We start from the raw sequence: 24900 nt of genomic DNA on the forward strand, positions 1-24900 counted from the left end.
CATAGTCATTAGTTTTAATTTTAATCCAGCTTTATAGGAACCTTTTCATCACAGCGAATTTAAAAAGATAAGGACCCTTTTCCAAGTTTGTTTTTTTTCTCCTCAGCTGCTTACCACACAGCGCAGTGGTGGAGCAGAGGGAGGGTTCTCCATTGCAGTTCTGCCCTTCCTTGAGTTTTGCTTTAACCCCCTGCCCTTTCAGCATCGGAGAAGGATGCAGATTGCACAGGCCCAGTCGCATACAAACTCCCTTACAATGGACCTACGTCTGCCACCAGGCCAGGAAACGAATCTCAAATTGCAAACACACCTTCAGCGTGGCAGGGTCCTGTGCCACAGCCTGACCTCAGCTCCCTCCCCAGACCAGGCGGCATTTTCACCCAGCCCTCAGCTGGACTCATGTTGGTGCAACACTCAGCCAACGCAGCCTTTGGTCATACTTTTGCAAAGAAATAAAAATTGAAATTCAGTATATTTACTGCAAATGACAAACGAGAGTATAAAGCTCAGTAGAGAAATTACCCAGGAAAAAAATGTATCCCCCCAGGAATCAGATCATATTTGAGACTGTAACTGGATCAGACAAGCCACAGCCAGTGAAACTACAGAAATTAGTTGTGCACTGAAGAGCTGCAAAATACGGACCTGTGGCTGCTCTACCCAGCCTCTCCTGCGTACTCGCTCCTCGGCCTCTGAAACACGCACTGTGCTCTCCTTGCATTCGGAGCTAGACCAATTTTAAATGACCGGCAGCCTGAGTACGCTTGTTCCGAACGCTGCTATGCTAGAAATGACATGTTATTATGAAAGCGTATTTTCAACACATGGGCAAGGTCTGGGGCAGCCTGTCCAAACAATTTATTGATGGGTCAACATTTCCACAGCCGGCACCGCAGAGTGGAGGCTTCTCAGGCTATTGAATATTTTATATTCACTTGATGAACTACATTTTGCATGAATTATGCCAAAAGGATCAACCAAAACCAGTCTGTGCTAGGTTCTCAGCTCTGCCCTGAGATCTGCTCTGCAAGACATTTCATCTCTCAGCTTCTCAGCTCAATTTTCCCAAGATGAGGCATTGATTTTTCCTTTCCTCTGTACTTTGTCTTACCTGCTCAGCTTGGTCTGGACTTTGACAGTGTTTCAGGTAAGTATCAGCGAAGTGTTGTCCCATGTTCTGTTTCAACCTCCAAAGACCCTCAGAACAAAATCACAATAATAACTGGGGAAGGCAGGGGAGTGGAGGGGGGAATCTTAGGGTTTTTTTACCTTTTTGCATGTGTTACTTATTATTCTTCATAGAAAATCAGTTCCTTATCTAACAGAGAAGCTACAAACGTTTTGTTGTAATTAATAAAAACTATGCTGTTTATATGAGCAGTGCTCTTCAATGGTCTGGTCATGTGATTACAGCATGAATTCATGGGGCCATGGGCTGAAGAAGCTTGTGAGCTGGGCTATGAGGATGGAGGAATCTGAAAAGCAGAAGTGGAAGGAAAGATGTGATTGCTAAGACAGGGGAAGAAAAATTTTTGTCCATTCTTTGCACCAAGACCCATGTCAACCCTGGCTATTTATTTGCAAGTCAGATGGGCTTAGCAGTTTGCAAGCAAAAAGATGAGAAGGTCCTTGCAGCCACAATGGACAGCAAACCCCAAAAAAGGGTTGGGAGTGAACACTGAAAGCACACACGTGAGCCATGAGGTAACGCTCATGGAGGTTTCCCTGGAAGAAGTGGTTTATAAAGGCATAGTCTGTGAGAGAGAAAAGTGAGCATTATGCAGGGTGAAGAAGTGCAAGAACAAAGGTACGAAGAATGAGATGTCAGGTACTCAGGAGGTGGGAATGGAGGAGATACTATCACTCAGGGAATGCAGACACAAGGAGCAAACCTTCAATTGATACAAAACACCAAAAGGAAACAAATAAGAAGAATCACAGAGGAGCTGGGTGTGGATTAAAAAAAAAAAAGTATAAATAGGTTTGAGTGTGTTTTGACCTAAATGGAAAAAGAAATCTGAAGTGAAGCATGAACCATCTTAATTCTTCTCCCTGCTTTCCGGCTTGTACAAAAGGCTGCCTACAGATGGGTTCCTACAATGTGTGGGTATTGGTTCTATCCGGAATTTATGAGATTTTCGACTTACTGTCAGAGCACTATTTTCCTGTGTTTTTTATAATTTTTTTATTATTATTTTTTTCTTTTTCTCAGAGCTGAATGGGTGCATGAAGGGCACATAAAGGTTTATTGAGTAAAAGCCCTAAATGCTTGCAAACTTTTACTATTCTTCCAGGGCCTATAAATATTTTGCTCAATCCTTCTCTTCAAGGCAATAAAAAATTCGTTTAGAGGTTAGCTGTGGGACACTTGACATGAGTCTGGCGCTAATCTCATTTTGAGGTTAAGGAAAGATGTAGAACTGAAACAGCCCAGACTACCAAAGTATTGAAATAGATACTAACATGCTCCTGTCTACAGGTCATTCCTGTCCATGGCACAGAAGCCTGTATGGATGGTGAAGACACCAAGTTCACGTTCATTAGATAGCTGCTGCCCACTCCCATAGGCATTGCTGAGGTCTGCATTTCCAGTGGAGTGGCCTCCTTTTTCAAGGGCATCGTTTGTACCCCAAAATATGGTCACACTGAGCAAACCTCATAGATGCAAGTCTCAGCAGTGCATGTTGCTAGGGTGTCTGGGATGCAGCTGAGGAGTGAGAGGCTCCGACACTCAGCTTTAGAGGCAGAGATTATTTTCTGAGTGCAAAGTTACACAAAACTGAAGATTTATATAAAAAATAAAATAAAAAATAATAATAAAAAACCCCAATGTATTCCTGCACTCATTCCGCTGACAAGCCAGGTCTTGCTCCTCCAAAAACTGAGAGTTTAAGGAAGTACCTTTCCACCAAGACTGTCTTAGTCACGTTGCTCACAGTAACCTCATTCCAGATTTCCACCTCTGGCCCCTGGGTATCTGTACAGTTTCCTATGAGCCCTCAGTAAGGAGTTTGCCTAGCTGTGCATCCTTGGGACAAATTTCAAAACGTTAGAAAAGAAACTAAAAAAAAGCCAGTCTGTGCCCAAAGGTTCAGAGCCATTGCACAAGGCCCTTCACTTCATATGAGGGGTTTATGTGATGGATATCAATGTGGCACTTTATAACCACTCTGCGTGTAGCTGTGCTAATTCCCTGTCAGGATAAAGCAAATGAATTAATGGATGCTGACTTATGACTATTTAAAAGATGCTCCTGGTCCAACAGCAGACATCTACATCTTCCCTCCCTTTTCCCTCCCTTCCTGGGTCTCTCTCTTCTTGGTTTGCAGCCCTAACCTGGCAGAACAGGAATTGTCCTTTCTGGCTGGCAGGTGACCAGTGACATTAGAGATCTGGCAGGTGTAACGATAACGCCCGCAGGGCCAGGAGACTTCACTTGGGTGTCTCCAAGAGCAAGGGCTGCACTCGGGATGGGGATGCGCTGGTTGGAAGCCAGCTCAGTTTTCCCCTGATGTGTAAGTCAGCAAGTCCAGCGCCCACGCAGGAAGCCGAGCTCTTCAGCCCAGCAGCCGTGTGAAACTCAGCAGTTTTGGTTTACGAGGGTACATATGAAAATATTTTTGGTGTCAGTTTTCCTGGATGATTCCAGCTTGTGAAAATCAAAGGCAAGCACTAACTTTCCTGTTCCGGAGCAGTTGTTGCTAGAATGTCTGCAGCTTCTCGTTTCATCAGCATTTCATAAAAATATCCTGAAAACAGAAGAATTGCATGGGAACGCTCCTGAGGCCCCTCAGCCTGGAGGTGGTAGGAGGCTTGCAATAACACATTCGTTCCTTTAAAAGATTGTTTTGGAGGTAAACCCATTTCCTATGTAGATGGCTACACTGAGGCAGTAAGAGGAAAAAAGTGTCTACCTCAGAGGGAGGGGGTTAATGTAAGAAAGCCCATGTTTATTGAAAAAAAACTCCAGTTATATTTGAGTACCAGGCATTCCTTTTGGAAAGCTGATGCAAACATACATAGCTGTTAAAGATTTGATGAGATCCCACCAGTATGCATTGTGCATTTATCTAATGAGATCACATAGGTTGTCCTCTCAGCACCTCCTCCTATACTGAAATCAGGAACCTTCTCCGCTCTAGCTAGGCCCCCAGATTAATATTGCCTTGACGTAATTGTTCATTCAACACGACTGCTAATTTGTCAGTGGAGATATCCCAGGGTCTTGCTCCAAGAGATATGAAAACAATAACTTTGTGACCAAGAGACAGGCCTAATGCTTTCAGTACTAAACTGTTGAAAGGGTGTTTTATGTGAAGGAGAAGGGAGTGAGTCATCAAGTAAGGGGGTACAGGGTTAGGACTTCTGAAAAAAAAAAAAAAAAAGGTTTAAAAACACACCCAAATTATCCTTCCCTGATACAAATCAGAAAATTGATAGGGGAAAAAAACACAATATATACAAAGTGCCCCAGAGGAATGCATCAATATGCATCAACCTGAATCAAACAAATTCCGGGCATCATTATCAAAAAATTGTGCATTCACAGACATATGTGCACACTTTGTCTTGCACACACATATGCGTCACTAAAGGACTGATGTGCAGATTCCAGATAATCACCTTCTAATAACAAATGGTGCCCTGTTCCAGTAATGACAACTGCAGCACAATCAAAACCAACTGCTGGTAAAAAACAAAAGTCATATTTCAAAGAAACACTGAAGATTAGCCTGTGGCTTTCACTAAACTGTGTCTCTCTGATTCCTGCTGGGTGACACAATGGGCTGGCTTAACACAGCCTGGCCTCTGAACTCTGCCATACAAGCCTTGGTTCCTTGAAACAGCACCCTCGCTGTCTGTCAGATTCTCAAAGCTACACTTATTCTGCACAATATAAAATATCCTCTTCTTTCTTTGCCCCATTTGTCTGTGGCACATCTGTATGCCCCATCTCGCTATCTTTATAAAAGCCCTCAGACTCTTTTGTGCATGTATTCCTTCCAACATCTGCAAAAGAAATCATTTCTCTTAGAAACAGTGTAAGGGTCGGGGAGTACACACAATAGCTGGAAATACTGTTTAAGGCCCAGAGGGGAGAACTTTTTTTCTGCTATGAAAATGTGCTTTTGCAATGCAATGCAATATTCAAACTCAGCCCCCCTCCCTCCTGCCCCCTCCCCCAAGGAAAAAAAAAATGCACAAGGTGGAACAGGCTCATCTGAAACAAAATATACTTAAGAGAACAGATGTGGCAAAACAAAACCCATAGCTTTCCATGAAAAGCTGCCAAAAATAACATTGGCTCGGCAGGCATGTGATCTTCAGAGCAGTTTGCTACTTGAATGAGTCAGAATGTTGATTCCATTTTTACCTTTTCAGTGACCAGGAAATACGTTCTCCTTGAGCACCAGATTCTCCTGCAGTGGCCCACTTACACTGGGTTGTACCCGTAGGCTTGGCAGGTGCGCAGGCAAAGTGGAAAGTGTGCAATGGTTTCCTCTAGTTTGAGAAGCTGCGCTTAAGAGAGGCAAAACCCAAAAGGTCATCTAGAAATCTCGGTAAAAGCAGATACCTCTGTATACATCTCTGAGATGAGGAGATAGAAGAGGAAGGGGGAACTAATCTAAAATATCCTTTTCTATAAAGAAAGAATCGGGCTTTGCCCAGAAAATATGCTTTATTCTAGGATGCAGAGCTTGCAAGCTTTATGAAAAGAAGCCTGTGGTGTGGCTGATCTCACCAATCCAGCACAAGTCCTTTGCCTCATAGTTCTTGAATGAAAATGCTTTATTTTAGGTTTTTACAGAGAAAAGGAGTGTCAATGGCCTCAGAAAGTTTCAGGTTTTGGTATCTGACTGTCAGAGGCTGGGACTCTCCAAATCTCCAAATCCAAATATCTCCAAACATATTCTAGTGGCTAAAGTTTTATTGTGAGGAAGCATAATGTATTTTTATTTCCACATCTCAGGAGGAGTTTGCAGAACTTTTGTTTGAGTATACTATCCTTTTGCCTGTGAAATTAGAAAATGTGTAGCTGGCATCGATAAGAATGATAAGTAAGAGAGTCACACAACTGAGCCTTTCCAGTCTCTTTTTCTTTAAGAACTACATTTAAATGAAAAAAAGAGAAGGTTTCCTCGAAAACCTATTACTCTCTTAAGTTCCTTCCATATCTCTAGGAGGAATCATTTACATTTTGCAATAACGGAGCATATGATATCCCAGTTCCCCTGAGGGAACCACAGTGATCTTATTTGCCCGTTGTACAAGAACCACGATGACCTTATTTGCACCTTCCCATTCAAGTATTTCCAGGTTTCCTGTGACATATTTTGAAGACAGTTCCTGGTGTTCCTGAAATTGTCACCCACATTGTCCAGTGCAATGCCAAAAAGAGTAGAAGGAAGTCAAATTGTAGAACTGGTTGACTGCATACCTGGTAGATATTTCTCCAAGAACAAAGACATAATAGGAGTTGGGAAGTAGTGGTCAGTTGGGTCCCAGGAAAATCACATCTCATTAACAACAAAAAATTATTATTGAAATATCTGGGATGCAGGTACAGAAAATAGCAAAAGTAATAACTCATATGCCAACGCCAGACAAATGCATTCTCTCATCAGGCATCTGAAGTCACACTGTTTCTGTTGGAAGTTTCAACCACTTGAGTTGAAGTCCATTGCCAAGACTTTCAAAACCAACTGTTGGGGAGAGGAGTTCAGAGGCTTTAGCAGAGCCTGATTTTCCCAGAGTTTGGGTATTCAGCAGTTTCTAAAAATCACACCAGGAGCTTTTCAAATTGAGAAAACACATCTGACAATTCATGACTGGAAAATGTGGTCAACATAGGGCTGTAGGTGCTCACGTCTTCAGAAAATCAGTCCAAGGTTCCCTCAAGTTAGAAACCTGAAGTTTCCAGAATGAGAAGTCTCTTTGGAAAATGTTAGCCTCAAATTCTGTTTTAGCTTTTCTAGCTATTAACATGGGAAGAAAAATATTGTATAATAACTAAATATGATTATTATGTAGTGGCTCATTGAGCTGAGAAAGTGGAATAATATGTGGGAAAGTAGTGTCACGCTAGAGGTAAGGAATAGTTAATTTGTGAAAAGGCAGTGACAAAGTTGTCTACCATTGGCTTTCTAATTTAAGCCAGCCTCTTGATACAAGAAATAGTAGCTGTTCTGTGACACTGTGACTTTGCATTTCCTTATTGCAAGATTTGTGGATTTGTGTTACTCTTTAATTATTTAAATCAGCACTCCGAGGAGATAAAAGAAATCAGGAAACACCAAGGATTTCCAGACGGCTTAGTCCTTCTTGTCGACAAAATTCTGTTTGAACTTAATTTCTTCTTGTTTTTTATTTTAGATTTCAGAACTGACTTCAGTTAAAAAAAAAAAAAAAAAAGGCCATTTAAGGCCATTTCTGTCAAAATCTAAGCAATAGGTATCTTCACTGCAAGATTTCATATCTAAACAACGTAAATGAAACTTCCCTTCATTTTGATAAAGCGCCTGGAAATTAGGTGCGTGCTTACTGAGCAGCTCATGTGTCACAAAACACCAACTCTTCCATAATTTCTACAGTCATGCTCTTAAGTATTGATGCACCTTTCCTTTCCATCCAGTGCCACCCAGACTTTCACTGCTCCATCACTGTGTCGAAGCAAGCAATAAATCTTGATACATTTTGATAGACGTTAATTCTCAAGAAAACAGAAGAGCCAAGACTGAAGACCAATCTTCTCTGGGGACAACACACTACAGTTTGTGGGCTTCTTTCTTAGAAAATTTGTGGTTCGACATCTTCCTCCTGATCAGTGGGAGCTGCTTACAGGAGAAAATATAATTGGAACACATGATTCGGTAACAGGATCATTCATTATATCTCTGATTTCTTCCCCTTTGGTTTAAACTTAAAACAAACCAGAAAGTTGTTCTGTCTCCTAGTTTTTCAAATGCAAATGGGTGTTGTAACTAAATCCTGCACATTATGTGGCTGCTGAGATATTTTTACACATTAAAATTATTACATAATATTCCGACACATAATGACTGATTCTTCACCGGTGCCTAAGTAAATCACTGAACACTTGGGTGGCATCAGCTGATTGCTGATATACTCAAACTTTTAATTACTTTTTTTCTTTTTAAGGTAGATCCTTTTGTTCTATTCCAGGGCTTTGGCTCTCTTCTCAGCTTTAGAGGGAACCTAGTTCTTTTATAAGTTGATTCTTCTTTGTTCTCCCCTGTAAAAGAGAAATCTTCTAACAAATCATTTTCTATTAAATTTTATAGCCCCACATCTTGGCAACTTCAAGGCCATATTTTGCTACAGAAACGAATCAAAAGAGGACTGAGAGATGACCCAGAAGAACAGACTCCTGAAGAGCTGCTCTCATGACAGAGCGTTAGTAAGACCTATTTTCTCAGCTCTGGTGTAAGCTCTGCCTCCAGTCAAAGGTTTGACTGAGTTTTATTATTGTTGGTCTCTGCAGTTCTTTGAAAGCTCTGATCCTCCTGCCCCTATATTTCATTCTCAGAAAACCCTGTTGGTAATGTTTTCAGAAATTATCACTATGAGGTCCATATATCTGAAGATGTCTATATCATGTACTCAAATACACTATTTTTACATCATCAGGCTGTTGAAGAACCCTGTTTCTCCCCTCTTCTCCTAACTACATGCTCAGTTGCAGCCCACACGGCAGCTGGATGGTAGATGAACCCCTGGGTAACCAGGAGGAACTGCATTCCTAGAAAATGATGAAACCAAGGATTCATTTTTCATTCCCACCACTCCCATTAGCAAATAGCAGCCACTTTTATCACTCCAAATATATTAGTCAGAAGGCTCTCATCACATCGGGGCTTCGCAGTGCTGGATGCTGTACAAACATTCAATGTGTGCATTCCTTCCATGCAAAGGACAAGAAAATCATTACATCCCTGCCTCAAGCACCTCACCTTTCCTAAGGCACCCTCTCCACTCCCTGTGTGCATCTCCTGTTCATCATGCCGTAGATCTCAGCGACTGGTGGAAATTCAATAAACAGAGGTCTGATGCACGTTGATAAGAGAAACTCACAAACCAAAACAAGCAGAGGGAAGAAAAACTCTTTTCCTCTTTAACCACCCCACCCCCCAGCCCTCCTCAAAGGGACTCTCATATGCTTGATGATGCAATTGCTTTGCAAGTCCCAACAAGCAACTTTTCTGCCTCAGTGTGAAATGAAAAGACCCCATCACTGTTCACCCCAAAAATTCAACCAGCATGAGTCAAGAAAATCAAGAGATGTATTACTACTAATTAAAAAAAAAAAAAAAAAAGAGCATGAAATATTTTATTCAAAGCAACATTGGGAGCTCAACTGTAGAGCTGGAAAATGGAGAGGAAGGATTGCTTTTTTACAGGAAAGCTGAAGTTTCTTTGTCATCGATTAATAAGATCTCTGGGAGCCAGGTTTAAGCCAAATCTGCAGGTTACTGCAAGGCATATCCTCAGGCTGAGGGGGCTGCAATATGGAAGTTCTCTTGCAAGGCAAACCTCCCTTCTGCTCATTGCAAATCTGCCTTTTTTAACCCCAGAAGGTCTGATTTGCACGTGTTGCCTGCTAAAAATCAACCACCTACTGCAGCTGCCCTTTTATATCCCTGCTCCGGGAGGAGACAGACTCAGACATGTTCTGGAGGAACAGGCTGCTAGGCTGTCTCTGACACCTCCCTGAAATATAGTGCTTCAATAAGCACCTCCGCCGCAGGGCATGGCTGGTTTTCCCAATTGAGCCAGCACGTTCTAGGAACACCCCACCCCACCCACGGGCTCAAACTCCTCCAGCACCCACTGGTGCCACCCAAGTAATTGCCATCTCAGAGATAAACTGTGCCTTCTCTGCCACTCAGGCTCCTCGCACAGTCTGTGTGGCAGGGTGATGTCTGTTCGATGGCTTATCCATACTCGGAAAGGAGTTTCTTGTGCATTTTGCCAGTGTCTCATTCTTAAAAACATGCGTTTGTTTGTATTTCCAGAGGGGAAGGACAGTAGTGCGGGAGCTGAGGAAGCCAAGGTTTGCTTTGTCATTCTACGAAAGCCTTCTTGGGTGACCCTGAAATGACACAGTATCTCTGTACCCCAATTTCCTACCTCTAAAACAAGAATCGCAGCTGCCTTGACTGAGGTGTGCTGGAAGGACATGGAGTAACATTTATGAAGTGTTTGAACACCACAGTCAGGAAGGAAGGGGAACATAGAAGCACATTCGATGACAGGTTTACGTTTCCTTTACAGTTATACGTCTGAGCTGGTTTTTGTTCCATGCTTCAGCTATTGACCCCAAAATAAAAAAAATTAAATGGCTGCATCAAAGAAACTAGTGAACAAGATGGCATGGAAACCCCTTAATAGTCTGGCTCAGGGTAGTATTGTGCTTCCTGATGGACAGGGCAAAAAAGCAAGTGGAACAAGTTTGGATGACACCAAAGCTATGATATGAGTGATAATGGCATGTGTGAAAGGGTCATTAAACAAAACTGTACTTCCAGAAGCTCCACCTGGGGTAGTTATACTATGGGAATAAAAAAAGAAGAAATGAGTTAAAGGTACCTAAACCTGCAACTTCTGCATGTCCTGGGAACATTCAAGCTGCTGGGTTATAGATTGATCAGCTATGTGTCTTTTTTTTTTTTTTTTTTTTTTTTTTTGATAGGTGTTGAAAACTTCTCAATTTCATTCCAGCAAGAAACAAAAGAAAAAAATAGTTATGAAATGAAACTCTTGGAGCTTTGCCAGTCCAGATTTTGGGGGTCTGGGGAAGAATTTAAGTTCTCACAGGGAGGCCAGCAGGCACAGATCAGCTGTAAGTGATAGAATCAGATGTTACATACATGAAGTTATGCTTTGAAAAAGCGAAACGTCCCATTCCCTGTACAGCCTTGCTGTGATGCATCCTGACAGAGGCCCAGAAGCATCCTCAGCGCAAGGCATGGCAGCGTCCGACAGAAGTGCACTTGGCCAGGAGGACAGAATAATTATTCCTTGATTTCAGTGGGAGCTGCATCCACTTGCAGCCCGATCAATCTGGTCCTGAGTAATGCAGCGTGTACGGCTGGGTATGCCTCTCTTGTTCTCTCACACACACCTACGTACACAAACACAGACATTCGCCCGCTGACTCACCGGCTTCCCAGCAATCGGTGCTCCTTTACTAGTTAAAACATGTGGCTGATACTCTCTCAACCCTGTGGATTAACCCCTGTCTCCTTTATACACCATCACCTATCGCTCGGCAACAGAAAATAGACCCTGATTCGGGCCTGATGGGCACTCTTAGTGGTGATGCATGGAGACAGACAGATTTTTTTATGAGCTCGCTTGACCCTTCAGGGTAAGAAGTGGAAATACTTGTTGTGTAGTAAATTGAGCAAACATGACATGGATGGTAAGAGAGAGAGACAAGGAGAGAAGGCACAAATAACTGTGAGGGCTCTACGTATTCCCATGTAGCAGAAGGCTGGGATGGCACCAACAAAGGGAAAGAGTCTCTCGAGTCACCCAGAGCTGACTTCATACCTGCAAAGTCAACCCAGAGATTTGAACAAAGGCAGCTGGTGCTCTGAAATAAAATCACCTCCATTTCAGTTGGTTTCCTAACATTCAGTTGTTAAAAACCCCAGGCTTTTACCCCTCTGAATGGCACCTGTGAATGTTTTCATTATTTTGTTTTTTCTGCTTCGGGGTTGAAAGGAGGAGAAACATGCTTTTATTGTTGTTTTCCAGGTGAATAAAGTTGCAGGATCCCCCAAAACTCATTTTCCTAGTACAAGAGAACCTGCAAGGTATGTTTGCAACACTTGCCAGGGCACATGAATGGCACAACAGTTTGCTATTATTGCACAAAAGCAAAAGCATGTTACTGAAATGAATTACAGATATAGGATTAGAGCTTATAAAATCTCTTCAATTGTAACCTAATCAAACTCAGTATCCTATTTCACAGACATAATGTTAGGTTATGCTACTGCATTCTACGCTGAACCTTGCTCTTGCATATAAGGCAGGCATCTCTGCTCCTGACTTTGCATTAGAAAGAAGTGCCCAGAGCCCTTCAGTTTGCAGAAATGGGGTCTGGCCATGTTCTGCATAGAGACTTCTCTGTCCTCTCTTCCCTTAGGGCTACAGAGCATGCAGAATTTTGTCCCAATAAATTCAGTTTCCAAAATGGGTGTTATTTCACCTTGATGCCTCACCAAAAAGCAGTAGGTGGAACCGATTTGAAGCTGCTATATTCAAATCTCCCATTACCGCACAGCTGCTGCACCTTGAACTTGTCCTGTTTAAGAACTGGTTTAACACAAAGGGAAGATGGTGCCGTCTAGGTCTATCAACTTGTCGCTAGTCTGTGGTGCTTCAAACATCAGGGTACGAGCAGCCCAAAGTTTTATTAGTAACCTTGGTGGTTTGACAGGGGAGAGAAGCTGCTGCCTTGGAAATGTCTCAGTGAAAAGTTGATTCCAGAGTTTAATGCTCCTGTGAGCATCCTGCTTCGACACAGAGGGGAGACCTGCAATTTTGCAGGGCTGAAGAGTTGTGATGGGAGAGGCTCCATCTCACAGCCTGCCAGCGCTGGGTTTTCCTTCTCCAGGTTTCATTTGTGCTGGCATTCTTCACTAAGCTGCAGATTTTCTTGCTCTTTCTGGAGCACTGGGTGTTTACACGTCTGGGAGATGCATTCAGCAGATGAAGGCTGCAATCCCATGTTGTGCAACGAGGTAGAGCTTGGCCTGACAAGCAGGGAGCAGGTTCGCTGATGCAGAGGGTTTGATCAAAGCATTTCTGTCCTCGCCTGAAACTTCCCTTCATCGCTATCACTGCAACCACTCGGGCATCCCTGCCCTATTGCTCTAGCAACTTAAACTGAGACTACCAATTAATCTAAACCGGTGGCTATTATAGAATAATCCACTTGACCTGGAAGGTTAAGTCTACTTTAAAGGGAATTGTTTGTCCAGGCTTGTAGATATAGTTTCTGCTCTGATTTTTGCTGCTACGATTTATGAGAGTTTCCTAGAAGGTACACATTTTATTAGGAAAGGTACTTTCGGGGGAGTTTCTGATGGTATACGTGATCTACCCTGGACTGTTGTGGTATGAAAACACCACTGAAGAATCACACCTCGAATCACCCTGGCTGTATTATCAATAAATTGCAGACAAGACCTGGCCCAAAGGGGAACTGCCAAATTTGCCAAGGTTTAAACATATTTTTGAACCCAAGACTGCAAAAGGAGAGAAGTTAGTGATTTAATCCACCAGCACCACATTAGTCAGACAGATGAAAGGCCTGGAAAGAGCTGCACAAAGTAATCTGGCTATTTCATTCCCATTGAACACCAATTTTCAACAGCCAGAGACAAAAGACATGGAAAAATATCCTAATGTAAACTAGTACAGGGGCCAGAGCACAAGCAGTTAACATTAATTATGTATTACCCAAGCACTATAGATAGCACCAAACAGGAAGGGGAAAACCTCATAAAACTATTAATAATGAACATAAAATTTGTAAACTCGCTATGAGGAATAATTTGCATAGCAATATAAACATAGTCTCTAATGCTGAAAAGCTGGAAACAGTACTCTGGTAAAAAAAAATAAATCGCTATTTTATGTTTAAAACTATAGTTCTATTTATTTATTTATAAGCACGTACTATGGTCTCTAATTCACAGGTTCCTGACTGTGTGGAACGTAACCACGTTGTACTGCAGACATCCCCATTTGCTGCGCACAGGGAATAACAAATACAGAGCGTGTGCTCTGCAGTGGTCTGGGGTGGACAGTGATTACTAGTGATACCTGCGACTGCTTGAAGACATAGATGGGTCAAGAATAATCTAGAAGACTTGCTTTCTCACTCTGTCTTTGTGTTTTAATTTGCCTTATGAGAAGCCATTGCATTGGGTTGTATCCTATCCCAGGAGTCAGATCTCTGTTACAGTCAGCTGTTAGCTCCTCAGGGAAATAAGGAAATACTAGCAGTGGCTTTCACTTACCCATCTCCTTGAAGAGTTCACGTGGTTGGCTCCGATGGCCATGTCATCCTGAAGTTTGCTGGAATGACTCTAACCTTCAACACGTTGGTGGGGAGAAAGATACGTTCATTATGTGTGGAGCGCACTTTATAGAATGTTTCAGAGGCCAGTGTCTAAACACAGAGTATGGATTTAAAACATGTCACCAGTTACTGGGGGCCAGCGATGTCCTGACCTCGCTGGGCTGGAGGTCTTTACCATGAGCAAGACACTGGCTCTTTCATTACCCTTATGGCTAACCTCAGGCTGCCAGGTTTTGTCGTAGGAAAAAAAGATGCCAACTTGCATTTACTTTAATCAGAACAGTTCCAAAATATCCAGAATTACTTAAAACATGTGAAAACAAATGCAGTTGTGATATAATCCGCAGCGTTCACCAGGCTTGCCTGGAACAGCTTAGGCTAACTCAGGAGACTGCAGAAGCCGTACCAAGCGCAATGACATTTGTCAGACTAGGAAACCACAGGGTTAATTTGTGTCCAGCAACTTTAGTGGAGAAACCTCTTCCATGCTTTCCACTGAGCCTGAGTAGCAAGGTGCTGGTAACCTGCCCCTCAAGATATGATAGAAATTCCCCCACGTTGCAGCAGGGCAGCACAGTGAGTGGGTTAGCACCCAGGGCTGGGCTGGGGTTGCCTGTCACCTTGTCTGGAATCGGTACACAGCAGCCTGGCTCTGCTTCTGCACCTCCCCGGGGAGCACACCTCCCAGTCTCGGCTCTGCCAGCTCGACTTCGGCTGGGGAAGCTCCCTGCAGGCCTGGCGAAGTTCCTCACAGCTGGAACTTGCTTTTGCATATCTCACAGACACCTCTTGGTGGGTTGTGATTTGATTTTCCAGAGAGGCCTCCTGGGAGCCGTCTCAGGAACAGGGTGTGGGGGAGGATGGGGAAGGATGCGGTCGCATGCTTGATCAGAAAAGCAATAATGAAAAGTGGATGGAGAAGGGGAGAGAGCAGTGGGAGTTTTCTCATCAATCCTGGGTCCTGTTGGGCCAGCAGCCCCTCTGGTATGTTTAAGGATGCTGTGTGCCTTAACAGCCTCCATTTACTAATGCAGTAATGACCTGCTGGAGGAGGATTTGGCCACTGTGCTAATTGCATTCCTCCGCTGCACAATAACTTAACACGTTATTAAGATTCCACAGAAGAGGGTCAGGGAATTCATCTCTCTCCAGTGCTCTCCTGACCCCAGCACCATCACACACGCACACACACACACAGAGTCCTTTGCTCTTTCTCCCAAATCCAAATGGAAGCTTTCAAAAGCTGGAAAGAAAATACTCCATCCTTGGTAACACTGGTATCGTCACGATTTTTTCTTCATATTCAATATTTTGCACCTAATTGTGAATAGCTGCAAGCTCCAGCTCTCCTGCTTTATACTGCTCTTGCAGAGCAAAAAGGCTCAGAGATGGACTTCATGGAGTAAGATGGCCACAAGTTCAGGTGGTGCAAGTCATAGGTGTTGAAGATAAGACCTCCTTTACCACAGCTCAGGTTTTTACAAGCTCACCCAGCTCTGGGGGATGGACCAAAGCATAGCCGAGAGATCTTTTCCCCTGGGAGTTTTGCCTCAGTTTGTTTTATGGCTGGTTGTTGCACAATCTGACCCAATATTTTTCCTCCATTGGATAAAAAAGTGTCAGAAAAGAATGTTAGGAGGCAATGATCCATCCCAGTGTGTACATCTATAGCTGCTAGTTGGCCAAGACAATACAGGCTTTGACTCAAAGCAAAGTGGAGGGTTAAAACCTTTGAGAATTGCCAAAACCAGGCAGGGGTGGGTGGGAGGGTGGGAATACAAGGGTGCCTGAATCAATTTGGATTGTATGGCAAGTAAGAGAGTGTGGTGGAGGTGAGCACTGTCCACAGAGTCCCAGGGACAGCTCTCCCCCTGATTTGCTGGTGCAAGGTGGGGACCTGAGCGACCTTCTCACTGCGCTCCTCATATGACACCACAGTGATGCAGGCAGGCGGCTCATCTTGCAGCCTGGCATCGATGGTACTGTGGATTGCCCATTACCAATTTGCTCCTCTTCCTCCTCATTTTTAGGTCCTCTCTCCTTTTCTCCTTGCCAAAGAACTGTACTTTCCTCAGAGGTGATGTCTGTTTTGTACAGCAGTCTTGGTGAGCGGGCTGGATCCACCAGACTGGATTGCCAGTGAATCCACCTGCTTGGCTCCTAGCGTGAGTCTGAAGGCTGGGGCATTGCCTCCACCCACCAGCGAGGCAGGAACCAGCTCTTCTCCTCCCGATGCCTGCCCTCAGCCCTGCCCTGCCTTGTCTCCCCTGCTCACTCCACACAGCTCATCTTCAGCCCACTCATATGCCCGCAGCAGCTTTCCTATTAATATATGTTAACATCCGTCAGTGTCTTCCTTAGAAATCTTCTTAAAAGTCTCCTCTGTACTACACCATGTACATGCTGTAATGATTTTATCAGGTTGTGCTAGATCTAGTTAGTATCCTGCCACTTTTAGACTATTGGATTTGGAGAGGGAAGAGATTGTTTCATTGACTCCTGTCAGAATAACATGTACACTCAGGTCACTAAATAAATTAATGGTAGTAATCGTCATAAACTATAATTACAAATGAAAGTGTATGCAAGGTTAAAACTCATTTGTTAGAAGCTTTCTCCTGGCTCTGACTGGCTTGAACCACAATTTGTTTTACAATCTAGCCTTTTCTGCTTCTTCTTTATTTGTATGGATCCTCACATATCTATGTAAAAGAGCAAACAGAAGGCAGCAGGTGAGGATTATTTTTACTGCAAAGTACCACAAAGGAGCTTCACCAAGGCATTCACCTGGGATGAACCGAGCACAGAGAGCTAACCTGCCAGCCAAGAGCACCCCCGTGACCACCCTTGGAAGGCCCCCCCCTTGCAGCGGGCTGCAGGGAGGCTGGGACCCCCCACCGAGCAGGGGCACTGGTCCCCCAGTGGCCCCCCATCAGACTGGTGCCCCAGCCCCCGCCCCAGCCCTGCTGCCCATCCCTGGGCAGGTGCCCTTCATGCTCAGGTGCAGAACAAGTTGGTTTTGGATTTCCCCCAAATAAGTTCATTAATGTATTAGTCACAAACAGACTTCAAGGACACTTGACCTCAGTGTCTCTGCTTTCCTCTCTGATCATCTTCCAGCTTCTACTTCAGCAACAGAAAACTACAAAGAAAAGAAATGGCCGAGTCAACGAAACGAGGGAAAGCCAAAGATGAGGGCTGTGGCTGGCTCAGCAAAGTCCAGCCTGTGTGCCATGCTCCCCATGACTATTTCCAGGTTACTCCCATGATGTAAATCCAGGTAGTTACATCAGGAAGGATTCTGACCCTTCAGCTGTATAATTCTTTACTCCATCTCTCTTTGTGCAGAGTTTTAAAAAGTTGTTTAAAAGTAAAGCACAGGCATCTTCAACAATTAGTATTTTAGTGAATGATAATTAATACAACTGGGGAAAGTCGGAGAAGCAGATGGGATAAACAGCAAAGGACTTACAGAAAGAAATAGAAAAGAGGGGCAAACAATACAGAAGAAAATAGAGTGACTTCTGAGCTGAAATTTTTTAACAAAGAGCTTTTCTTCTGACTTCCCAGCTCTGCCATTCCCCAATTGCATTAAAGTGGTTGGCAAGATGAATAATATTTTTAGATTAAATATACTGGCAGAACAACAGGAACTGCAGCCCCTTTACTGTTCTGCTGGAAATTTCTGCTGCTGTTTCTGGTAAATATGGCTGGTGGCAGGACCTGGCTTGTAGCTTTAACCACATGTGGGAAGTTCATGGGGCAAAGATGCCAAGTCTAAAATTAACCCCCTTGAAAAAAAAAAAGATTTAGAAAAAAGTGCCTGGGGCAGGGTGAGAGTGTTTAGGTCATTATTTTTAGTCTTTCATTATATTAAGACATGTAGAGATTTGGATTAATTAAGGATTAAAAAAAATATAAGATCTCAACATTTTCTGGACTGAAATGAATAAAGCATTTGCATGAAACACTGTAGCTTTAAATCCTTAGATAAGAACCAAGAGACAGAGCACTAAGGGCAAAAGCTCTCTGAAGCTCCTAGTATTGCTTGGAGAGTGGATCTAAGGTGTCACCAGCTTTTACTATGAGCAGCACATTTCTCTGAGCTCAGTTACTGGGACCGCACTGATTTTTACAAAGACCCCACAAAAAAATGAGTGTGTATCACCCTTGGGCTTGTGGAGAAGAATTCAAGAATGTTAACATGAGAGGATCAGGATCTGTAAAGCAGATAAAAGGTGCAGTGCCAAAACATGTTGGTGTTTCCTTATTTTTATGTGTTTATTTTTGTTTCCTTCTGAACTTCTTGAGCATGCCTCCTGATTTCATGGGCAATTTAACCCCTGAATTTTGAACTTAAAAATATGATGTCACCACTGATGCTGGATACAGTGGTAAACATTTTTAAATAACATGATTAATACCACCAGCAGATGAAGGCTAGTCTCAAATAAGCACTGCTCCATCTTTCACCCCATGCAAAGTCTTGGGATTCATTCCTTCTGTGGATATAAAATGTTTTGATCTAGACTTCACACTTGGCTGAAACTTCTATTCCTTGCTTTGGGAGACAGTCTGTTGTCTCGGTACCTAAATGTTTTGTTGGTTTTCCTACTCTGTCCTTTGAAAAAAAAAATCTTATGGGAACAGCTGTTGTAAAGCAGAGGTCTGTGAATAAGGGAGTGGTATGGAGCTAGTTAAGTACATTGTATTGCAAGGAAATGTTAACACGGAACTACTGATAAATCAGTATTTATCTGTTCCTTCATGAATTTCCGCCTCTAGAAATGATCAAAAATAGATGTTTAATTATGTATCTCTGCATATATTCTACCATTCTCTTCATGTCTCAGTCCCCCATTTTACTCACCTTGTGGGTCTTCAAGTTTTATTCAAAATAATGATGCCAATTTGCAACTATTGTTTTTCTTTTTTTAATTAATAAGCCCCTGCTAAATCTTTTCTTCTGCCAGCAGATATGGACACTACTGTACAAAGTATATATATAAATCTTATTAGAAACAGTTGCTGCTCCAAAAAATTTATGGGCCATATTAATAACAGAAGAATATCATTATTTTTGCCAATTTACTGAGATGTCAGTTCAGGCACAAGTATTTCCCAAAAGCTACGTAAGAATCTTGTACAGCTCAGAGTCTGAGTGCAGGTCTCTGAAATCCTTGCTCAGACTTCAGCCCCTCTTGGCAGGTGGTGGACTTGGGTGAGGGAGGATGGACTAAAAACAAAAAAAATCCACCTCATCTAGGACAGAAAATACGGGCAGCCTGTGTAGAGCATGTTGTGACTGAGGAACCGTTCTGGCTACGGAAAGATGAGCGGAGTAATTCCCTTCTTGGGTTGGGGGTTCGTGTTTTCATTCAGTAAGAAAAATTATCTCAGTGGAGAATTCCTGGAATAAGACAATGGTGATCAATAACGAATTCCCAGTTGTTGCTGGAAAAGGTTTCTGAGCTATTGCAGACAGGACAAAAGTGTTCTCAGTGCCATTACTGACAGTGAAGTTTTAGACCTGAAAGCTAAAATGAAACAAAGCAAGCTTTCAATTAACTTCTCAAAGTGCTCGCAGTTCCCAGGTCAGGGCAGATGAAAAAGATAAATATTGAACAAAGAGGGTTGTTCTGTATCTGAAGCATCTTAATGAATACAAAAAGTTATACAACGTATCTGAGGAGTGCTTTTGCCTCATACCAACTGTTCCTTTCTCCCAGCCCAGCCAGTGATGAGATCACGGCCTCTCACGGGTGATCAATTCTTAAGAGTGATATTGGATGATTTATTGCATGCCCAGAGGCAAGTGGGAGTTTCCCCTTGAACTTTTGAAAACCAACATTGTCACTGATATGAGAGGGAAAAATTCTCATTAGAAAATCTGTAGTTGCCTGAGAAAAGAGAAGAAAAATATCCATTACTAGATGTTTTTATAACTTTTGCTACTGACTTGTGTGACGTGGGCAAATCACACAAGTCCTCCTGGTTGCTTTCCTCCTCCTGTCTAAAGACAGGCAAACCCCCCCCCCGTAACCGTTGAGAAAGGCAGAGGCACCGCAGGTACTAACTTTGGCAATACTGGTCACAGCAGCACTCAGCGGTGTTGCTGCTTGTTAATTGTTGGTACTGTCATCACCTGTGGTCCCATCCTGACTACTTAGGCAAAAAACCAAACCCAGACCTGATTGCTGAGAAAGTGGCTGTTGCCAAACAGAACAACCAAGAATTTTCAGAGTTTGAATAAGACAGCTGCAGCTTCCCTCAGGATTATTCTCTTTATCTCTGTATCTGGCAGTGCAACAAACTCAAGAAGGATGGGGGGGGGGGGGGGGGGTGTAAATTAAGTGCTTATAAATAGTATTTGTGGCCATCTTTCTAAGGCCAGAGAGGGATTACTGTAAACAGCCCGTTACTGCAGGTCCTGGGGGTTTAAGGAATCCCTTAGGTTTTGCTTTAGTAAATTATTTGGGAGGGAAAAAGAAAAAAAAAGGATTAATCCTCTTCTATTACATGGATTAAATAAGCTTGTTTGCAATTCATCTATGGTGTATTCTGATCTAGTGTTACAAACACTTAAATATTGCATAATGCAGTCATACCAGTTCAAATAGGAGAATCAGATTTTTCTGGATCTGAGCCAAAAGCTCATTGACAGCAACAGGGCAGCTTTCTACTGATGCCAGTGAGCTGCAACTAAGTCTCCATAAATACAGGAAAGCTTTTTTATGGTTAGTCCTGCAAAACCAATGAAACTTAGGAGAAATCTGGTTTGTGTCTCATGCATCATTAGCACACTCATGAACTAAATTGTGACTACCGCTAGCCAGAAGGTACATGGCTCAGTTTCTAGATCCCCGACTGTTTGCAGGGCAGTCACAAAAAACTTTTTAAAACTGATTTGGGCTTGAGATCTGCAGAGACAAAAGAAATACCAAAGCCTGTAACTCTGTATAACTTTTTAAACTTGCAGCAATTGTTTATTCCTTCCTAATGACCAAACACACAAAACCAATATATTCCCTTAACGTACACAAAGCTTCAAGAGACATCCAGACTGCAAATAATCTGTGGCAGTAAGATGCCATGAGCTGAAACCTTGAAGCTGTGGGAGTTTTGCTACTGACTTCATTGAGCTAGAATTTCACCCAAAGATGATTAATTACCACAACTTTCAATCTCCATAAATGCTATTTTCTAATGTTGAATTGTCTAAGCCAGGTCTTGCAAATGAGGTATGTGGAAAGAACGTTAGAGGAACTGGGAACAGAAGTGGTGGCAGAGAAGAAAAATGTAACACTTTCACAGTTATGTTTTTAGGGGCAACCTTCTAATTACATGACAGTCCTGCATGCAATGACAGTACAATTTTACCAGTAGTACTCAAACAAATCAGATTTTCTTCATTTTCTTTCTGCAGCAGTGTCCCAAGCATAGCTACAACCAAGGTATGACACACTGACCAGAAGAAGAGAAAGAATGACTCTGCACTTTCGTCTCACATCCAGCCCATTCCTTTTCTCTCTCAGGGTAACCATTTCATTTTGTAAGAACTGAAAATGAAATCTCACATTACGTTCATAGTTAAGTCCCTGCGATGTGCATGAGCAAGACACTTCTCTGTGCGTGGGTGCATGGAGAGGTAGATCAGGAAATGCCAACTTCTCTTCCTTTTACTTGTCTTTTACTCTTTTTAATTTCTTCTTTTGGTTTAATGCTTTGCATAGGCATCTTTCATGTTTTGCTCCAATGAGGGAGATGAAAAAAAGAAAAAGGGAATGACATCCACATCACTTTTAAAAATATCTCAAGATGAGCAACAAATAAAATCCTCAATGAACAAAAAAAAAGAAAACAACACAAACTGACAGCTTCATATGCTGCGTAAGGCTGCAAACTGGACCTCCAGTGTCTGCTTCTTGGTCCACTTTCCAATCTCACACCAGAAAGATATTTTTTTTTTACAATGACCAAACCCAACCTGTGTGTTTAAACCTAAGCCAGCATTATTGGACTACCCAAATCCCATTGAAGTCACCAGAAACTACCCTTTGTCTAAAGTAACCTTCTCACTTGCTTTCCAACCCATGCACTTGCCATAGTAAGCTCATTTCACGTGCCTCCTTTTCACTCAGTCTCATCTAGATTTGGGTTGCATGTTAGAGTCGCCTGCATGGGGAGCCCAGGTTCTCCTTTTCCTTTTTTTCTCTGCAGTAGGATCTTGCTGCTGCAGATCCCTTGCTCTTTCACCTTCTTATTTTATAGAGAAAAATTAAGTCTTATTTCTGTATGTTGGCCATGGCCCAGCACGATGCCATGGCCAAAAAAGCAGCCCATGTAGACACAGTTGGATACAAACAGAACCCAAATGACTTAATATATTTTGGCACCATGAGGAGCCTAATTAATGACCAAGACCATGACTCTTTTTTCAAGGGGCTGCACTAGCACAAAGAAAAAGACAATCTTTGCCTTGAATGGCTCATTGACATAGCAAGCAACAATATCTGCGTATATTTTAAAGCAGCGGTATTGCCTCCACTGGGCCACTCCAAGCAGCTTCACATGAAATGAGCGGTGATGAACCTCAGAAAAGAACGAGAACAAAAGTTCTGTATCAGGGACCACCTCCAAGGAGAGCATCCCAAAGCATATCCCAGGACTTGGTGGCAATGATCCTCTTTCAGACCCTGGTACAAGTCAGTATGCAGAATATAGGGGAAGAGGGCTGACAACAATAATTGGTCAGAAATGAGACAGTCAGGTGACTGGAGTGGCTATGTGATTAATTGTCAGGGTGCAAAAATGCCATTAAAAGCTGCAAATGATGTGAAAATTTGAAGTGAATTTTAAACAAGTATACATTTCCTGACTCAAAGGCACTTTAGCCCTATAGCCTGCAGCTTAGAGACATCTATCTGGCTTTCTTCCGTCAATCGATACCATTAAAGCCCTAAAAAAATCCTTTCTCCATATAGTTATAAAATATCAATTACATACATTTTCATTAGCTGAATGCAGTGATCAGGGCTGATACACTGGTTGTTTGTTTCTCAGTGAGACATCGTTGGCACTCTCCCAGTCACAATCTTTTCCAGTGGGAGCATCCTCTAATCACGCTGATGGGGACCCATACTGGGCACCACGCTTACCTGCCAGCCACCTGCCTACCACTGGCGGCCAACTGTCAGCCACCGAGCACAGAACAGGGGCGCTGGGCTTCGGTTTCTCCTGCCCGTCACCCCTACAGTGCATTAACCACCGGTGCCTGCAGAGAATAGTCTGCTGCAGGATTTAAAAGCTCCAAGCAGCCATTAATGAGCTATGCTAAACTCACTGACACTCCTGAGGAAAGTACTTTCGCTGCTGTTTCACTGATGTAGACGTTTAGATAGAGGAAAGATAAGTCTCTTGCCTGAGGCCATGTGCTGATTGAGTATCAGAGACCAAATTAAACTGACATTTCTTGGCCCTTAGCTCCATGTGGTGGAAGTTCTGCCTCCTGAAGAAACTGTTGAAAGAGAAACTAAAACACATCGTCCCCACGTTAAATATCCCACCTGCTCTGTGCTCTCCCATTCTTTTGCTTTTAATGCCACCCTGTCAGCACCAGCACGCAGACATCTCTCTGTCCAGGACAGCATATCTTCCTCCTCCTTTTCAGTTCAGCTCTTCCACGTGTCCGCTCGTGTGCACTGCCATCCAGCTCACCTTTTTGTGAGCCAACACTCAACTGGAGATCTTTTCTCAGAAAGGCAGGAGCTGAACGTGTCTAGAAGCGTAGAGATATTTTTAAACCGAGCAAAAACGTGCACAGCCTCACTGAATGTGGTTTTGGAAAATGCAGCTTTCTGTTTTCATTCAGCACTTCTTCTTCTCAGAAACAACACAAGAAAGAGAAGGCACTGAAGGAAGAATAGGTTTGTTCTTCAGAAGGAACATGCTAAATGACAGCATTAATTATTACTGTTTTTTATCCTCAGGGGAAAAAAAACACATAAACAAACAGAAAAGATGACACACCTCTCACACAACCTGCTGGAATTTATGGCTTTGCGTCTCAGACGTCCTCTGAAACAAACCATCAGCCATGTCCTGGATATTTTCAAACAAAAGAAAAGGGACACATGTACCTTCTTGAAGAACTTGAATGGGACTAGAAAACACAAGGCTCCATATAAATTCGATAGACTATAAGTCACTCAGTCTCATTTTCTTGTCTCCTTTCATGTCACTTCAGATTGGCAGGCTCATGGGGTCAGTCTTCAAATTTGGTAATTTTTGGCTTTGAAGGGCTACCAGGTTGTCTCAGTTTATCAGAGCAAGCAGACTAAGAGCTTCTTGCCCTGCATTTCTTGCCCTCAGCCACCCTCTCCGCACTGTGGGAGGGGGTGGCAGATGCTGACACCAGTGCTGCAAGGCCAGGTGGTACAAAACAGCATCACCCAGCAAACCTCCTGCCAGGGAGCTGTGCCCTACCCCGCATGTAACGGGGCCCTATGCAAACTTCTCGTGCTTGCACAGGGAAGCACACATAAAAGCACAAGAAGACCTGATTTTCAGTGATCTCTCACTGGCATGCTTGCTGGCAACCTGCTAAGGAATAAAAAGGTCTCTAGTCCGCAGGTCTGTCCTACATGAGTTCAGAATTGGGAATTGCAGCTGAAATCCTAATAGGAAAGGAGAGGAGCATAAGCAAAACACTGAGAGGGAAATAGAAAGCCTGTATTTTACTGTTGTAGTGCTGGACACAGGGTCAAGAAAATATTCTCCCA

At 43.0% G+C, this 24900-nt stretch overlaps 1 long non-coding RNA gene across 1 annotated transcript; it reads right to left on the reverse strand.

The window, feature by feature from the left end:
• Nucleotides 1-5217: 5217 nt before the first annotated feature.
• On the reverse strand, nucleotides 5218-23250 carry LOC308071095. The gene is made up of 2 exons (XR_013930987.1): nucleotides 8973-23250; nucleotides 5218-8254 (listed from the first exon to the last, which is right to left on the reverse strand). It is a non-coding gene; the product is annotated as an uncharacterized lncRNA (long non-coding RNA).
• Between the last annotated feature and the right edge of the window lie 1650 nt (nucleotides 23251-24900).

The sequence above is a fragment of the Falco punctatus genome (assembly GCF_963210335.1).
Source record: "Falco punctatus genome assembly, chromosome: 10".
Lineage (NCBI taxonomy): Eukaryota > Metazoa > Chordata > Aves > Falconiformes > Falconidae > Falco > Falco punctatus.